Source organism: Diuraphis noxia, unplaced genomic scaffold, assembly GCF_037042655.1.
Source record: "Diuraphis noxia isolate RWA-SAM2 unplaced genomic scaffold, SU_Dnox_SAM2 contig0004, whole genome shotgun sequence".
Taxonomy (NCBI): domain Eukaryota; kingdom Metazoa; phylum Arthropoda; class Insecta; order Hemiptera; family Aphididae; genus Diuraphis; species Diuraphis noxia.
The window spans coordinates 36,959,737-36,977,606 of record NW_028301714.1 but is presented as its reverse complement, the minus strand read 5'-3'; the positions used below and the strand labels follow the sequence as shown (position 1 = coordinate 36,977,606).

General features: G+C 27.7%; 2 pseudogenes; one reads left to right on the top strand and one right to left on the bottom strand.

Moving 5' to 3' along the window:
* LOC107170204 (maltase A2-like) overlaps positions 1-17,359 on the bottom strand; it is a 37,759-nt pseudogene extending 20,400 nt beyond the window's left edge.
* Positions 8,000-11,055, top strand: LOC149056018 (uncharacterized; annotated as a pseudogene).
* Positions 17,360-17,870: the final 511 nt, after the last annotated feature.

The following is a 17,870-nucleotide window of genomic DNA, read 5'->3' as shown; positions in this document are numbered from 1 at the left end:
CTGTCAGGACCGGGACTGTGACTTTTACATCTTGAAAGAGTGTATGTGATTTCTTCCATAGTGATTGGTAGGTTTAGTTGGCTTTGGTCCATCTTATTTTGGTCTATAGTATTTGGAATTGTTTCCAATTCGCATTTTCGTTTGTAGGTTTGGAACTGGGGAGAGTAGTTAGAATCACTACTGTTATTGAAGAAATATTCGCCCAATAGGTTAGCAACTAATTCTTCGTTACATAGTAGGTCGGAATTATTGACTATAAGATTTATTTTCCGAGTTCTGTTGAGTCCTTTTAAGGATTTGATTTTATTCCATATTATTTTCGTGTCGGATTTTGCATTGATACTATTTGTGAAGCTTTCCCACGATGATTTTTTACTGGTTTTAATCAAGTACCTTGTTCTCGCTCTGAGTTTTTTAAGTTCTATAAAGTCCTCTTGGGATTTGGATAATTGGAATTGTTTTAAAGCCTTGTATTTTTCTTCGATAGCAGTTTTAATGTTATGATTCCATCAGGGTACTTTAAGTTTTCCATTCTTGGAGGTTGATTTTCCTATTGTTATATTTGCTATTTGTAGGATTGAGTTGGTAAAAGTATTTACAAGTGTATTGATATTTACTGTTTCTGTATCTTTTATACTTGTAATCTTTTCTTCCAATAGTTCAGAGTATAGTGTCCAATTGGTTTTTTTTAGATTCCACCTTTCGACCGGAGAAGGATCGTTAGTCAGTGGTATATATTTGATGATGATTGGAAAGTGGTCACTGCTAGTTATGTTTTTATATACAATCCATTCTAATCTTTGTGCTAACGATGCATTGGAGAGTGATAAATCAATGTTGGACATTTGTCCGTTGGCAATGTTTATGTGCGTGGGTTCATTGCTATTCAGGATTACTATGCTATCTTTACCAAATGCTTTATAAATTTCTTTTCCTCTCCTATCGGTGTTCATAGATCCCCACATGAGGTTATGGCTGTTAAAATCTCCGGTGATAATGAAGGGAGTAGGTATTTGGTTTAAGAGATTTTCAATGTCATTTTGGGTGAAGTCAAGTTGATTGGGGATATATATATTACATATATTAATTTCTAACTGTCTTAACTTCACTGATACTGCTATAGCTTCGAAATGCGTATTAATATTGATAATTTTGCTGGGATATTCAGATTTTACGTATATTGTTACTCCGCCACTGGCTCTAGCTCCGGCAGTTCGGTGTTTACTGAATCCTGTGTAATTTGGTAATTTTCCTGTGTTATCATATTTAAAATTTGTTTCTTGCAGACATATTATTTCGGGATTTGTTTCTGATAAGATGATTTTAAGTTCGTCGAGTTTTTTGAAAAACCCGTTCAGATTCCATTGTAGTATTAAGGACATGTAGATGCGTATGTTTAATTTTTTTTTTTTATTTATTGCTTTATGATAGGGTCAGTATCTAGAGTTATCTCAAGTAAAGAGTTGGAAAGTCTGGTTAGTCTATTTTTGATGCTAAGATTCCTTATCTTGGGGCGGATTGAATCCAGAATCTCGATCATTTCCATTGGTGCTATGTTGAACTCCTTTAGAACACTAGAGGGGTTCGGGATGCTAAGTGTGTTTTCTATTATGTATTTTAGTTGGTTAAAATTTATTTTAAGATTGGGTATTTTTTCGAATTCCAATTTGGCTGGTAATAACGACTCGTCTAATTTAACTATAATTTGTTCGACGGAGTTTGATCGTTTTGGTTTCTTTGGAGGCGGTTGTGTTGAATTGTTTGCTTTAGGTTTGTTATCATTAGTCGTTTGATTTGTGGGATGTGTTGTTGACGAATTGTTTGCTTTTTTTTCTTTGGATTGTGACTCTATTAATTTTGTTGCTAATGAGCTCTTATTGGTTGGTGTGTTTTGCGCGTTAGTTTTTGTTTGAGATAAATTAATTATATTTTCTGTGGGGGGAACATTATCCGTCTGTAAATTGCTAGAAGTAGATGAAGGCGCTGGTCTTTTAACTTGTTCTACTTGTTCTTGTGAAGGTGGTTGGCTAATGTGTGAAGTGTTGGGTAGATGTTCAATATCGTGTTGTACATTGGTATTATCTGCGTCATAGCCGTCTGAGATAGTACTTTGGTGTTGCAGTTGAGAATCAGTAATTTTATATTCTGTTGCCTTACGGCAACGATTGGAAGTGTGGCCAGATTGTTTACATAAGTAACATATTACCGTATCATCTGATATAAAGATACGGTATTCAGTTTGCTCGAATACTATTAGTATTGAGCTGGGTAATTTATCATTATCGTCTGGGTTTATATATAATTGACGGCGGAAGCTGCCAATATGCCCGTATTCGTCATTAGCGAAGCCGGCCTTTATAAAAGTTATCGGTGATAGTATTCTAATTGACAAATTTTCGATAGCGTTTTTAATTACATCATGAGGGATAATCGGCTGCACGTTAGATAGTATTATTCGTTTGGCTGGGTTAATTAGACGACGGAATGTTATCTTTGAGTTATTAATGACGATGTGTGACTGTTGGCTAATGATTTGTTCCACGATATTTTTATTTGCAAAATAAATGCAAAATCTGTTATTAGATATTCTAGAGGCGAATGTTATGTTGGTTGGTGAAGTGAGTTGACTGAAAGCTTTAATATACTCTATTTGAGGGACATCTTCGATTGAGTTAAAAACGATTGCTTGATCTTTTTTAGGAAATTGTATATTTGCTGTGGTTTCGGCGAAAGTTTTAGTGTTGTTGGTTTGAGGAACGTACTGTGAAAAGTCGAGGGAGTTGGGTTTGGTGAGGTCCATATTTTTGGATATGGAGAGAGTGTTTTAGGCACCTGCTGTAACTATGGATAACAATAGTGTGTCTACATACCTTCTTAATTGCTGTTCGTAGAGTATTACTGCTATCGGAAGCTATATAAATGCGTTTTACGGTGACCGTGGCACACGTGTGTGTCGGTCGGAGGTAACACACGTACACGACGACTATTTTTATTTCTATTCAAATCAAAACTTTGATTAGGTATGTTAAAGTATTGTCATGCTGAAATGGATATTTTATTATTGAAATGTGAAACAATTAATATTTTTGTTATAATTTTTCAAAAACATAACTTGCTCTAACTTGGTCAATTTTTATTCAATTTTTGTATATATATTTTTTAATTGTTTTAAAAAATATATCTAACATAATGGCTAAATGAAAATAATGACGTTTCGAAATCTTATTTTCATTAATTTCTTGATTTTAACTTTTTTTTTTGATTTTTAGAAAAATTGCAAATTATTTAATACCGGAATTTTTATCAAACATGTGAAACGCCGTGCCTTGTGTGTGCTCGTGTGGCCGGTCGAAAGCCTTCAATGTGCTTAGTTATTATTATATTTTATTTCTTTAAAACTAGAAAAACTATTAAAAACAGGAAATTAATGAAAATAAAATTCGAAACATAAATATTTTCAGAAAAATAAACTCTACAAAATGGCTATCTTTAATATTTTTGGAAATAATTAAATAAAAAAATTTATTTTCATTTTAAATTTTTTACCAAAACATTAAAATAAATTAAAAAATGAAATAATTGTTGTTTTTATCCATGTGAGTGTATTACAAACCAAAATTTTGAAATCTCCATTATTTCGTGAGATGTCGCAATAATGGGTAAATTCTCGCGGAAAACCTGTATACCTATAGAGCTTAAGAATATATCACATCTATGTTATTATATCACTAAACGATCCAACTGATCCCGCACGGAGTTACGTGTAGAAAATTAAATGCCCATGGTTTTACCTTTTTAAGAAGATGTCGTACCCGCAATGGCAGTTGTCTCCGCCTGACATACGTACAACAACAAATTGTCGTTCACCAGTTACAAAAGTAGGTGGTTAGTTTAGATATTAAAGTGAATTGACCTATTATGAAATGTTTAGGTCAGAACATTATGAACATATTGTGTTCTCTCATTGGATTTTTTTGTTGATGTTTTAATTTTTAAATGAGCTATGAGTTTATAAAATATTAATATTTTAAAATGCTCATAATTCATTTAAAAATTTGAATATCGTTAAAAAAAACCAACTAGATAACACAAATAATATTCTTATCTAAAATATATGTATTATAATATAACATATATATACATATATATTATAACATAAATATACCTATTATAATAAAAAACAACCTTTTTTCCAATTGTATGTCTAATTTATTGTCAGATGAATTCAATCCAATGTTGAAACTTTAGTCGGGTTAGCAATTGCGATTATTTTAAATTGTTTTTGATACCTTTTATTAATATAACTACTTTACCATGTATTTTTAATAATTTATTCGTTATTAGTTTATTATATGTTTACCACACACACTATATAAATTATATATATGATAATACACAGTGGCGGCGTGAACTATTTTATTTCATGAGGCAAGTATATATGCTCGACCACCACCACCTAAATATTATCACACAGACGCTTCATAACTTATATTTTATAATATATTAATAAAATAATAACGATACAACTTTATAGTGTTTCCGGTTTCGTGCAGTTACCACGATACTACGTTATAGTACACACTACACATAGTGTATTTCCACTTTCCAGTAACCGTGAGGTACAAATTATCCTAATTATTATATAATTAGTATAAATAGTATTAGTTGACCACTTGACCACATGTGTATTTTAATATCCATTCAAGGAGGTACCACCACCTAATCGGTCGTGAGGCAATTGCCTCATGAAACACCCTATCACGCCGCCACTGATAATACATCTTGCATAATATTAAAATTTATTTATTTTCAATAGGTATTGATAAGATATATCAAGATAATATGTCCTATAAACATTGTGATATATGAAAATCAACCGATCAGACTAGCGCCACAGATTATATAAATATATAAATTTTATATAATCTGTGCTAGCGCATTGTTGATTACCGATAAAAAACTATCACAACCGAAGAACAACTGACACGACCGTATAGTCTATGCGTCTTATCAGCTGCCGAGTGCCAACAAACGAGATCAAAACACGCGGAAATCAATGTTAATTTTAAATTGAATATGAATAATAAACTAAATGTTGGTTTAAACAAAACATACCTATCTAATATTATAAGTTATAATCATTAATATCAAACTAGCTAATATAATATATAAATATGTGGTTCAGTCATCTAATCTGTTTTATGCAATAAACGTGTTCATTTGGACTTTTGAAAACACATCGTTATAATTATTTACATTAGTATCTTATACTTAAAAATTAAGTCAGGTAAGTGTTTATAAACTCAAAATGAAATTAATTTAATTTATGAGTAAAATACATTTTAATTGTAATTATAACTGTACATAAAAATTAGATCTCTTCTGGAAATAATTTGTGTGGTTGAAGCTATTAGTGAACTTGAAGAATCAGCACTTAAGCAAGATAGGTGATGGGTCCTAGTAATAGAAAACACGACAAGGTTTGAAGAACTACTCAAACAGGACTGACCAAATTTAATAATGCAAATTATACACTTTCAAGAATAATCGGAATTAACTTCTCGTTGTACTTTTTGTATGAGTCTAAAAATAAAAAATTGATTCCAAAAATATTATTAATTATATATGAGGAAATCTGGGCATGTTATTTTTATTTGGGTCGAATTTAAACTATATAGACTTTGTGTATATTTTCTTCTCGAACCTAGTTTACAATCACCGGTAAATTAAATACTATATTATATAAATAAATAAATAATAACCATATTATATGCACCATAATACTGCGTATATAATAGATATACCTACGGTGGCTTGGTGAGGAGCGGTCGTACACTCAATCTGCGGAACCGCACTGAGCGTACGTACCGGCCGCAGTTGCTAGCTCCCGGATGGGTGACCACTCTGGATTTTTAGCAACATATCCTGCCACACATACACAAACACGTGTTACAACCCTACCCACTTAAAAACCTACAAACAAATATACAAAAATAACCCCTACCGTACCACTCCACACCCAATGGCCTATGTTGCCACGGGATCCCCGTAAAAAAAAAATTGGTATACGACATAAACTATTTTAACGTTCTCAAGGTAACGCTTGTTCCTATATTATATTGTTTAATTACACATATTTCTCTCGTAATTATACGTTTGTAAAAAACGAAAACAATACCTACGTCATATTTATTTATGTAGTTATTGAATTATTTGCCACTAATTATTAACTAATCCATCAGCAACGCCATGTTTTCAAATTCCGAAAAACTATTCGATGATTATGGCTGTCTGGAATTCTTGTTGTTTTACTACGAAATTAGCAAAACCGTCGTATTCTGGAATGTTTTCATCTCTTCCATCGTAATAACCGGTAATTTTAAGCTTAATGTAACTCAAGGATAAATTTGGTAATTCGCAATGAATCCTGAAGTGACGGATCCCGTGGTTAGGGGCCATCATGTTTAGATTAAAGAGGATTTTGGCTCTCAATTTATAAACGCCATTATTGTTTCTTACTTATCTTTTGCTTTATTTATTTAGATATATTTAAATGATATATCCTAAAGAATAAGCCTATACTAACGTAAAATAAATTAGTAAATTACTGTTATATGACCAATATAATATAATTATATAAAGTGTAGAATAAGACCTTAAAAATAGAACAAAACTTTTGTTCTATAATCAAAGTTTTTTAATTTCATTTCATTTTATTCTAAGCTGATCCCGTGCAATTCGTTGTTCATTAAAAATACTACAACTTGTGATTTATTAATTATTATTAATTACTATTAATTAGCCTTGTAGTTAATCTGGTTCTGCAACTTAATTTTTTACGTCTAATTTCTGGAATTTTTAAAAACATACTTGTCAAAACACATTAAACAACTGATTCATTTTGTTTTTTATTTATTTAAATGGTTGGCATTGATTAAAAAAAAATTTTTTTTTTTTTTTTGTTTTTGCTGAACAAATGACACTATTATTATAATTTCATTACCACCACATTGATAACCCCGTAACTTTCTTATTTTTTTTACTTTCATAAGATCCTTCTCCTTACAATAACAAACACAACAAAAAAATAATTAGTTAAATCAGTTCAGCCATGCATGATGAGGATTTCTGATGAAATAGGTTTTCATTTTTTATATATTTATATTATGAAATACAATTCATTAACTAATGTGCTACAGATATATAATATGACATTATTCATTTTTATTTCTAACACTAAACATAAAAAATTTTAAATCTGCTTAATTTATATTTTTTTTTTTTAATTCAATAAATGGCCTATTTGTGAATCTAGCTTTTAGAAAAATTTAGACTGTAAAAAATTTATTTAAGTTTTCTATTCATAAATCTCATTATTTTTGTAAGTAATGTTGATTCAACCGTAAAAAACATTTTTAAAAATTCGAAAAATAAATTTTTTTTTAATATTAAATAAAAATGTTAAATACCTAAGTTCTTATTAAAATCTAAATATGTTTAAAAAAAATTATTGTTTCTCAGATTAGTTTGTTGTCAAAAAAAGTATATATTTGAAAAAATTCATAAAAATAAACTACATGACTCAATTAAAATGTTCATTAAAACCAGATTTACAAATTGGCTATCTATTTTCATTATTTTTATTTTCATAATTAAAATATATTGATTAGAAGTGGAGTCATTTTATTTGTCAGGCTTTTACCGGTTACAACATGTATACTAAATTAGTATATTAAATTTATGATAATTTAAAAAAGGGAGAGCGAAAAGTAAATCTTATTATCATGGCTCATCACCACGCTGTCGCTATTCAAGCAATAAATCCTGTCTGTGGCTATGCTACATTACAGAACCTATCTATAAATAACTAATAATTATAATAACACGCTGTGCAGGCCTTTGTACCTCCCTTCGTAAAAACCCCTAACTCTTGTCTATAGGAAATTATGAACGTGCAGCTTTTCTGCTATAGTGCTATATGTACTTTCCCACTGTGCAATCTAAGTTACAAATCGTTGCCGCTATGTTAAGTTTCGATCACATAAAAATATTACGAAGTATCAATAATGCAATATTGTAAAATTATTCCATAAAAATAATATCTAATGTATCATAAAGTAACATTATTTAAATATTTTAAGCGTCATACGCATGTAATGCTACAAATGAACATTCGTGAAATGTTCATTTATTATTGTATTGAAATAATCTTGTTTACGCGTTAACATGCAATTATAATATTATTATTACTTTATTAATAATTTTAAAAATATACCCAAATAGTTTTATCTCATTGTTATGAGCAATATAGCATTGTATTTCTATTTCCGATTTCGGGAAAGCTGAACCCACATGACGCGCAACGGACGGCGCAAACAGCGCATTGTGTAGTGTACTAGTGTGCGGCAGTCCGGCGGATATTATGAAAGTAATATTACACTACATATTATTATAAACATAAAATTCGTAATCATAACCCATGTGACATTGTGACCGTTTAAGTTTTCATTTGTTTTTTTCCGAGTTTCTCTTGTTTGAAATTGTTCAGTTATTGTTTTTCTCTTTCATTCTGGTTATTTTCATTTTACCTATACTTCACGTCTATACGGAAAGAAATGGATTACCAAAATAGCTGTGAATACTCAACTTCTGCAATTAATAGAAAGGTAATTAATAATTATACACCTATTTTGCATTTTAGTCTCAATGTGGTCATCAAAAAGTAAGTAATATAATTTTTTTTCTTTCGTATAAATGGTTGTAAACTTGTAACTTTATTAAATAGGTAGGTTTATAGACAGTGTTGGGAAGTAACTTAACTTAAGTTACAAGTTACTATAACTAAATTACTTTTTAATTAATTTTCTGGTAATTTAATTGCATTTTATTGTAAGTAATTTATATGTGATTTAAGTTACTTTTTTGAAGTAATTATTACTTAATTATTCATTACTTTATTTGGTTTAAGACTTTAATATACTAGGTATAACCTATGCACTAAAACGCGATCTAAAATTAGTGATTGTAATTTTGAATATGCACTTTAAAAAAAAATAAATTTGAAAGTGTGAAGAAATAACTAAATGTGTAGCAAAATAAGTATTTGTTAATAATTTCATATTGTTGGTTGTCATTATTTAATATATTTTAGTTTATGTATTGTATTGAACACATGGTTATTAAGCTCCAGTGATATTTTTAAAAAAAAAGTAACTTTTATTGTAATTGAGTTACTTTTTAAACTCAAAATAAATGTAACTTAAAAATAATTTAGTTACAATTTTGATGAGGAATTAGTAATGTAATTTAATTATTAAAAAACAGTAACTTCCCCAATACTGTTTATAGATAGGTACACACATAAATATTTATAATTAATTAATAATTATTCATTTTCCATACATTTTCATAGACACTAACCAAAAAACGTTGGGTGATAGCTACATTTCCTGACAGTCAGGAGTATAGTGTCATACCAACTAATTGGGTTTTAAAAACTGTTGATGGACATGGCAATGCAATAGTAAAATGTATGTGGCCACCTGCTACATTACATGTTACAAGTGATATACTAAAAGAGGCTATGGAACCATTAGATGATTGGAATACTTACAGAATAAAATTATTTGAAAATGGAAAAGAGTATAGTATGTATCTATTATATACCTAAAATTTTAAAGTATTAATGAAAATAAACCTACAAAAAAAAGGCTAGCATAGATACCTACCTAAATTTACTATATTTACATAAACAATTTGTAGGTGATTTTGGTAAAGCGTGGTATAGGCATGGTGCATTAACTGAAGAATCAGCATCCGAAATTGAACAGCAACATTTAAATAAAAAATAAAAACAAAAGATTGTATGGTCAGTCATCATCAATGATGTGTGGAGATTCTGATACTTCCAGTGATGAAGGTAAACAATTCATTAATTTTTTTTACCTAATACCTTACTTATTTTATTTTTAATTATAGGTATTAACATTATTCAACAGAAAAAAATAAATAAAGGTCCACAAATTGGTATGCCAGAACAAACTGTTGTTAATAACATTTCTGAGCCTCAGTTTACTGAATTAAATAATATCAATTTAAGTCCTTCCACGAGCTCAGAGAATGTATCGTTGAATATGGCAATATCTCGCAGTTTTAACATATCTGAGGTAAATAAATTTAACATCATTTTTAGTTACTTAAATAATAACAGCTAATAAAAGATTAAAAATTTTAATTTTTAAAAAATAATTCTTAACATTCATAAATACTAACATTTTTTGTAATAGAATTTCCTTAGAATTTCTAAATCAATTATTTTTAGTTACCTAGGTACCTACCTATTCATTTTTTTTTAAATGTTTAACTCATTCTGATTTAACCCTAAATTATTTAAGTATTAGGTTCAGGTAGGTATGTTATTTAATTAACATTGCATTTTAAGCTATTATAGGTATGTGATGATAAAAATATAATTCATGTTTCATTTAATTTTTACCATAAATTTCATTAGTCATCTATTTAAAATAGTATTTTTGTTGTAAACTTAGAGTAGCAGTGCATTACCTCAACAAACTCAAATTAGCCCAATACCACTTCGGTATACAAATTAAATTCAGTGGATTGTTTGGACAAAACTCAACCAGGTTTAATGAAATATAATAATTCTTATGAATATTTTCCCTTGTTTATATTTTACCAGCTTTTCATCTTTTTTTAATCTACTTAATTTTTCATCCAAAGATATTGGCTCATATATCATAAATCTTCAATTTTTAAGTACACCTCATCTTATCCAACTAAATGATTTTAAATGTAAGTGTTTTTATATTCAAATATCAGGGGATAAAGCAGTAGTTATCACTCTTTGTCATAATTTAGATATACCACAATAATTAAAACAAAATTTTTAATGTGATTTAAAATATTTGATAAACTCCTCATGATAAATTAATTATATTTATTGAAATTATTAATTATTGTTTTGTGTTTATTAGAATTAAGGAATGTAAATATTTAATGAATATAATGTAGGTACATATCTAATCAATTTGGATTAAATATATTTTATATTATTTTATATATTATGTATTGCAATACCTATGTATAAATATGTTATTAATTTGTATTATTTTAAATGTAAATGTTTTATAAAATATTAAGTTTGCTATAATATTATAAAAATTATTTTAAGTTAATTAACATTTTAGTTAAATTACCTTTGTGCCACATAGACGTTAATTAATTCATATTTTTTTTATGTATAACATAAAATTATAGAATTGTATATTTAATAAAAAAAAAATTGTTTTGAAGTCAAATAAAACACTTGGTTATATTAATTTGTTTTTTAATTTTAAATAAAATGTGTATTCCTTTTCATATTTGATAAAAGTATAAAAATAATATTATGATACCTTAAAAGAATAAGCTATGAATTATGTAGGTATTATTGTAATGTTTCATTTATATTAATATTCTAAAATATATTTAGAATACAATATTGAAAAGGTTTAAAATTATTTGATAACGTTTATTGAATGTTTTTTGGGAACAATCATTGAATGTTATTTGGTAACAATCAATGGATGTTATTTGTAACGTGCTTGGAATATTACCAGATTACTTGTATAGAATGATATACAGTAATATGCATGGAACATTGGGATAAAGTATTGTATTCATATTACGAATGAAGTTACTTTCTTGGGACATAAGCAGTTCCATGCACATTACAATCACACAAATGTAACTTAAAGTGTAACATTACAAGTTATGAATTAATATTGTAAAAACATCGCAAAAATATTCCATTGCACAGTGGGTTATAAGGGTACACTTTTAATTAATTAAAAGAATATTGTTGGTAGTTTTGTTGGATGATCAAAAAAATCAGTCGTTTAGTTATTTAAGGAAACATTTTTTTAGGAAGTTTCGATCGGTTATTTTATTTCACTGCGAGTAAACATATTATAGAAATGTTGATCCAACGAATCTACTACATGTTCCGAATGAAACCATTGGACATGAGACACTTCCAGGAGGATACGATGTTAATGCGCCAACAGCGTCACCACGAAAAAAATTATAAAGAAGAATTCGAATGGCTGAAACTTAAAATGTTTGAAAAGGAGAGGCAAAATGAACGAGACAAACAATTCATAATTTACGGTAAATTTGGCATTGAATCGTAAACTTTCGGGGGTGAAGTGGGTGATATTTAAATCTCTAATCATAATTATGAAAACCGATGACAATTAATCGTTATATTTTTGAGGCTAGATATATTTTAAATAAATGTATATGTAACTTAGTATAACTTGATAGGTATGTTATCAATTTATCATATATTAACTAATTTTTTTGTGAACTTGTGTTGGGTGCTGGATACACCAAGAGTGCGATTTGATCGATTTTTAGGAGAAAGTTTAGACTTTATCTACTAGCTATGACCCACTCTATGTTCTGGTTAAAATTGGGGGAGGGCTAATAATAGGTACTCGATACTCATTTGATAATTTTACGTCATAAAAAAAATCACTAAAAACATTTTCCTCGCCATTTACAATAATACTATTATAGACTAAACTAAAGTAAACGCATAGGTTGGTACTTCACTCGCAATACAATATTTTGGATAGTGAAACGGTGCAGTAGTGACAGCGGTTAAACATGAATGATATTATTTCATTATTTATTATTAGGGCTAGATTTTATGCATTTTTTTTTAAATATATTATAAAGGGCTTTTAAAGCTACAAATGTGTTTCAAGTACTTCGTGTTCTACCCACAACATTTTTGGGGAATTTTTTGCATTTTAGCGGATTATATACTTTTGACGTTTTTGATGCATTTTAACTGTTTAGGAAATTCTTAATGTTATTGAAATATAATTACTAGTGTCTATATATGATATTAATTGCAATAAATAATAATAATATCATCATTATATAGTTATTACATACATAATATAAATAAATTTTGAACTTTACATCACATAATCTGACTTTAAATTAGACGAGGCTAAAATTTATCTGTATGTCACACCATACAACTAGTCGATTTGATTACATAAAACAAATAAAATGTTTTTTTTTATCGAACAATAATAATATTATTATATCGGTGGTGCGTGTAGGCAATTTTCAGACGTTGTTAGTTGTGTTGCGTATTACGTCAAAGGTACTGCTATGTATCTCACATTTTACATAATATTTTACGGATATTATTTAATTCACATTTTATTTTTTTATAAACAAAACATGATAAAATTAAATTGCCTTTTTTTTCCTGTTCAAAAACCAGGAATGGGTGGGAATTGTTCAGCACAATACTGCCACCCAAAATTAAATTGCGTAAAGTAAAGCGTAATGAAAAATGCAATTTAATTTTATATTATATTTATTTTTTAACATAATAATTTGAATTTAATTAATAAAAAATGATTTTTTTTTGATATTTTTATGACATTTATATCCGAGGCCTAATTATTATTTTTAGTGGTAACATAGATATAATAGGTATAAAATTATTTTTTTAGTAAATTCGTATTTATAATGGTAATGAATAATGACTTAAATAAAATGAAAAATCTGATTATATGAATTTCACAGATTTTAAAACAGTGATAAAATATTTTTCATAATACACTAATATAATTCAAAAGTATAGTATTATAAAATTATTAGTTTTGGGGGTTAAGGTTACCCCCCCCCCCCCAAGATACCCCTTTTTTGTATCTACTAATTAAAGTAATAGTACCTACGATAAAGTTGAAAAAGAATTAGCTTATTATTCACCTACCTTTTAAGTTTCATATTAACACAATTAACGCTGATTAACGTTTATCTTATTGCTCATTCGATATTATAGATTGGTTAGCAGATGCGTTAGATATTTTACTGAACACGAAATCCCAACATCGTCAACGATACTTCGGCAACCTTGAAGATCCAATGCCGGACTCAATGCCGTCCGGAAAATTGGCCATTAAAGATCTGAGATCGTTCCGAAATCTAAACACGTCGATAGTTGTAGATACGTTGAATACATCGACACACCAATTCATTTGCCAAAAATGCGCACTTTCCACTTAGGATTTGTATGTATTAGCGTGGTTAAAATAAAATATAATACAATAACATTATAGGTATACCTACAGCTTGTTTCATTGTTTCAAAAATGTTTTACGGGGTACCTGTTTCATCCAAAATAAACCTTTCCCGTTCCACCCAGATACTTGTTTTGATCAAAGCCATTTTAAAATTAAGGTAGAAATGGTTTTTAAACAATATATTATATTAAAAATGTCGCATCCACATAGTGAAATCATTCGTTTCATGAATTGGATATTCAGATAGTGAAATTCGTCCAGATCGTAAATTTTGACAAAAATACATTATAATATGGACAATTCCTATATATTGTGTACATTGTGTAATTATTATAAAACAAGATTGTTATTTGTTTTGTTATTTAGCATATTTTATCATAATGTTTTAACTAGACTTTAATATATCGTTCTATAAACAAAAATATAGCAATTATAGACAATAAATTAAATCATATTACATTATATTTTTATTTTATTTTTCATAAACCATACGTATAGGTATTATATTTTATAAACGACAGTGTTACCTATGCAGTATTATAAAATAATCATTAAATTAATTATATCTACCTATATTTTTTATATTATTTTACTATTATTATTTATTTTTCAGGACGATTGATTATGACATCGACTATTAATTATTAGTTATTACATATTATAGCACATTATTTTTAAAACAAGCACGCCTTCTTGATTGGCAAGGAGTTTTTGCCTTACAGGAACAGGGCAAAAATTATTTTCCTCCTTAATTTTTTTAATCATCATTCATTTTTCGAAATGAAGATTAAACATTTTTATCAAATTGATCAGTAGTGAGAAATTGAGTTGTTGATTTTAACAAGCATCCACAATTAAAGAATCTTTAAAGTAAGCCATAAAACCATATATTGGTTCAAATTTATGCAATTTTTTTTGTTCCATAGTCACACAAACTATGTTTTTTTGTCACGGGAACATATTGTGGAAATGGTAAAAAAAATAATACTATTTACACTAGGTATATCATTTTTTAACAAAATTTTAGTAAAAAATTCATAGAAAAAGTTTAAAAAAAAATACATATTCAATTATATACTATTATTTGTTACAGTTATAATACAAATGACCAATTAATATTGTCTATTTTAAAATAATAGGTGCCTACAAACACAGTATATTTTAATATACTAGAATGTTATGTAATATAACGATAAAATGTATATACCTTTAAATTTCACTATCAAATTACTGACATTTTAGTCGACTGAAGAAGTTTCCACATTAATATAACAGTTACCTACAATAATAACAATAATAATAGCATAAATATAATTATAAACGTATAAATGTGTAATTGCAGAGTATATATTTATTAAACATTTTTGTGATGGCTACAAATATTCAAACTGATAATAAGTAGGTATTATAAATTTTAACTGTAAATATTTTTGATTGAATATGAATATTTTAAAAACTTTTATTTACTTATTACAGAAACTTTATCAAAACTAATATAGTGTAAATTAAGTAATACTTTTTTAAAAACAGTTAATAACAATGTATACATTATATTATTAAAAAATCATTAACAGCTTTATCTGAAAACAACTAAAATGGCTGGTCGAAACGGAACGTATCAACACGTGTTAATTATCACCTGCGTCATAACTATTATTATACAACTAAATATTTTTAAGTATATCATAACAACAATTTTTTAAATATTTATAAATATATTTTTGTTTCTACAAAATAAAAATGATATGTATTTATGTGCTTTTGACACAGTAAGAGGTTTTTATATTTTATATAGCCTTTGAATAAAAAGGTTTGAAGACCCCGGGCCTAAACAGTAAAGAGAACATAAATTAATTAATCATCCCCGAATAGACCATGTAAGGTTAACAATTTAACACACAAGGCCCTAATGACCAAAGAGGAACCTCCTCAGTGTATAGCCACAACAACCTATGACGTTAATCTAACAGTGGAAGTAAAACACACAATAATATAATGCTTTATGCTTAATACTACACATACATTAGTGACTTCAGAAACTAGAACATCTCATCCTACATAGATGTAATGTAGATTCTAACAAAGAAAACATTTTATAAGAAAAACAAACCATATAAAAACATATTAATTATAATACTTTCTTCGTTTAATTTTTTCAAAAATATTTAAAATATGTATTTCAGTATTTGTGTGCTTAAAAAGTATTTGAATACTTTTCTTCAAATTTTTTTACTCAAGCACTTTTCAAACCTGTCAAAAAGTTAGTATTAGTTGTGTTTAATACGCAATTGTACGCTCTTAACCTACATACGCTAACTTGTTGGATCAAAGTTGAATGATTTCTCGTTGTAGGTGAAATAATAATTATAACATAAATCACTTCTAAGGTACACAAACAGTGTAAATATTTTATTTAATCATTATCGGTTTCAGATATTTTTATTTTTGTGGTTGGGAAAACAAGTATGTAAATACATTGTAAGAAGAAAATATTTTTAAAAAATGTGCCTATTTCATATTATTATATCGTAATTAATAATATTTTACATTTAAATACCTACATAAACATCTATTAATGTGAATACAATTTCTGGAATATTTTTAAGTGTTTGACATTTTACACAACACACTTTCATAATGTAATTATATATAGCTAAACATTTTTTTAGGGAAATCTAGCTATTTTATAATTAATCGTTTATTTAAGTAAAATAACGTGTTTTTTAATATCGCATTCAATCTATTAATGATGCGTATGATTTTTTAAAAATGAATAATCAAAAAGCTTAATTTTAAAACGCAATAAAATGTGTAATGGCAAATCATTTTGAAATTAATGTCACTCTATGTAAATTAAATCAATATATAGTAAATTAGAACTAAAACTATAATGTAGTCTATCATTTGTACTTAATAGTAATGACAAAATATTTTTTACATGTGTATATTTACAAGAAAAAAATAATAATAATACTAATAAATTATTATTTCGGTATAGAGTCTGGACTGTTAAAACGTGTGTAGGTATACTCACCGTTCAGGTCTCCAATCCCGTCACCATTGCTGTCTTTAAATTATCTCACGTATATTTGATAGATAATTTCCGTTTGCCACCAGTCTGGTTCGGCTGAATCGCTCAAACCTTCATAAATATACTCTGACGATACAAGACTGTTGGAGGCAAATAGCCACATGCATAACGTTATTTCTTTAAACATGTTGGCTGAGCGGCTGTGTTATGTGCCGAGTATACAACACCCGTAATGTCGAATCCACAGTTAATCATGGCCTATTTATGCATTTTGTTAATATGATGTTACATTTTCATGGATTTATCTGCATGTCATTTTATAAGTGGCCGATTCCCTATCTTTTAGTTAACGCATAATCAGCGCACTCAAGAGTTACTCGCATTAATTATGCCGTTTAATCCGTAAAATGGGTTTATTAAAAAAAGTGACAAAATAACGATTTGATTTTTATAGTCTGGCGAACAAAAAACTCTTATACTTAATGTCTACATTAATAATTTTGTGTAATGGCAAATAATTTTGAAATAAATGTCACTCTATGTAAATTAAATCAATTTATACTATATAGTAAATTAGAACTAACTAAAACTATAAGATAGTCTATCATTTGTACTTAATAGTCATAACATAAGTATTTTGGACATAATATGTTTTACATGTGAATATTTACAAAACAAAAAAAATAAAATATTTTATAATAAAAACAAACCAATATAAACAAATTTTA